Consider the following 3106-nt stretch of genomic DNA (forward strand, 5'->3'; position numbering starts at 1 on the left):
AAAATTACTATTAAAACATTAAGAAACAAAACATATAATTTTTCCACAAAAGAAGGAAAATATTCTTATACATTTCCAACATTATTTCTCCAAAAATATAAAACAATATATTATAATTATCTAAATTAGGAATTTATAGAAATGTTATTAACAAGTGAATTATTTATTTAAATATTATATAATCTAGCTTTATGTTTAAATGGCGTAGTTTTATAAAAACCAGAGATAACATTAAAAGCAATTTTATTTTTAACTTTATCTTCTACAATTTGTTTTAACCAATAAGATATAGAATAATTATTTACTTCTTTAGTAACTCCATCTTTAGATGTTATTTTTGCTTTAATAATTCCACTATTCTTTGAAATTTTATAACCAACTATATTAATATTATCTCCTTCGTTAACTTCTTCGTCCAATTTCTTAGAATCTTTTAATGTTAGATAAGGTAATTCTTCTAATATTAAACTATTAAGTGTTTCTTGTATTTGTTCTGTTTTATTAGTTTTAGCTTCTACTATTTCTACTTTTGCACATTTATTTTTAGAAGTAGATGTAAATGTACCAGTTTTACATATTGTTATTATTGGATTTCCACTAATAGAACCTCTCGCTATAATTCCGTAAATATCTAATTTCTTATAATAGTTTTGTCCTCTGTTTAAATATGTTGTTAAATTAGTAGTAGACCAATATAGGAATAATTTTGTTTCTTCTGTTATTATAGAATCTTTAGAACAAGCCAATAAAAGAGTATCTCCAAACCTACTTTTCTTTTCTTTAAATCCATAAACATATAAAGTAGTATTATCTTGTAAATCTATAAATTTCTTACTATAAGCTTTACAATTTTTAAGAATTCCATATAATTTATTTCTACACATTTCCATATATTTACTTTGTTCTATCTCTTCTTCTATTTGTTTATTTTTAGCTTGTAGTTCTTCCATCTTTTCTTTATTAACAAGATTAAATGCTTCAACTAATTCCAATTCTTTAATTTCTTTATTAATTGTTCTTATAGTTAAATTATCTCCTGGATATTTTAATAATTCTATATAAAATTCTTTAAACACTGTAGTATAATTAGTTGTTTTAATTAGAAATATGGTTTTCTTGGATAATTTAAAATTAAACGTTTTATTTTGTATTAATCCAACATCTTGTGGTTGTTTACTAAAAGCATCGTCTTTATAAGTAGCTGTATGTAATTTATCGGAACCAGATGTTACATATGTTTCTAAATCTTTATTATTTGTGGTTACTCTAATATAACTATCTTGTTGTATACTAACTTCTTTATTATCTTTATCTATACTAACTAATATTACAATTATAGGTTTATTACTACAATAATATTTAAGTGTATTAGATAATTTAACATTATTACAATCTTTAATATAAAACCCGTTAACTTTTCCAGTAAGTCTATTTTGGAATAAAGAAACAAAGGCCAACTTGGTTTCTACATCTAATATACAAATATTATAAAGAATATGTTTACATAATAGGTTAAATTGTGTTTCTATAGAATTATAATAAATAAGCGAAGGATCCATTTGTTTTCTTAAGAATTCCATCTGTTCTTCTACAAATTCTCTATTTAACTCCTTATCTGTATTATATCTATAGAATGTCATCTCCAAACGTAATAATCCAGTATCTAAAGAAGAATTAATTGCTTTATTTAATATTAGTTCTGGATTGTTAATCCAATCGTTAATATGGGATCCAATTTTATTTCTAACACTTGGAGATTCCATAGATTGTACAAACTTATTATAAAACTTATATCGAATAGTTCCATTAGATCCTTTGGATACAGAGTCTGCGATATCTGTTGTTCTAATAAATGTTAAACAATTTTTAGAAACAGTATTACTATTATTTAATATCGTAGCTGTGTACATATCCGGAGAAGATAATTTTTTTTGTTCTCTAAAACCAACACTTAATAAATGTTCTATAACATCGTCTTTATTAAATACACCTTTAAAATCTTTTGTAAAATCTATATCGTGTATAAATACATTGTTATCGTTTAAGAATTAAAATTTATCTTTATCTTCTAACATATTAAAAACATCTTCTACACTAGAACAACTTAAATTTATTTTAAGTATTTGTATAAAAGTAGAAGGTTGGTGTAACATTTCTTTAGATCGCTTAATACATAATGGTTTAATATCTGCTTTATTTATGTTTATTCCTACTGTGTTAAATACCATTTTAATATTAGCTGTAATAGAAGCTAAAATATTTTTAGATATATCTCTAAGTTCTTTCGGAACAGCTTTACTTTCTTGTTCTTCTTCTTCGTTATCTATTTTATCGGAAGATTCGAAATTAGTTTTAGATAATTTCTCCATATCTGCAATTAATTTATCTGGAATTGGAGAATATACAACAATATTATCCGAAAATAATGTGTTTAATGGTTCCAACTCTTTATCCAAACATGCTCCTTCTTCTGTATAATTTACATTACTAATATTAGATTCGTTAACAATTTTGTTAAGATTATATAGTATTGTTTCTATTTTAACTTTATTGTTGCCAATGGTTTTTAAATTAAAAATAACATCGTCTCTAGTTTTGTTAAAATTAATTTCTTTAATTAAAACGTTAGATAATTCTTCGTGTTTTAAATCTTGTGTTGTAACTGGTTGCATTTCTAATAAAGAAAAAAATTAAAATTTAGACTACCAATTTGATACCGGTCTGCTACCGTGAGGAGCGAAGCTCTGTACCATTTTGCTACGTCGAATTTTTACAAACATTAAATACAAAAATAGGTTTAACTAAGAATATAATATCGATTTCGATAAAGTAGCGAGGAGGTAGTTCGCAAATAGTAGTTTAAGCTCCCTATTGAGTTCCTCCCACATTTGGTAAAACTTTATTTAAAATACCGTTTGGAAAATTAAATCCTTCTATTTCAGATAAATATTTGACTCCATAAGGAATCTCGATAATTGTTTTTTTAGAGTTGCAACTTTGGTTTGCATTTTTATAAAATAAAAAAAAATAAAAAGTACAAAAAGCGTTCCTAAAATAATTTTAAATTTTCTAAAAAGACAAAAGTGCCGTACTATTTTTTCAATAG

The sequence above is a fragment of the Entamoeba invadens genome (assembly GCF_000330505.1).
Source record: "Entamoeba invadens IP1 unplaced genomic scaffold scaff_1105074725027, whole genome shotgun sequence".
Classification (NCBI taxonomy): Eukaryota; Evosea; order Mastigamoebida; family Endamoebidae; genus Entamoeba; species Entamoeba invadens.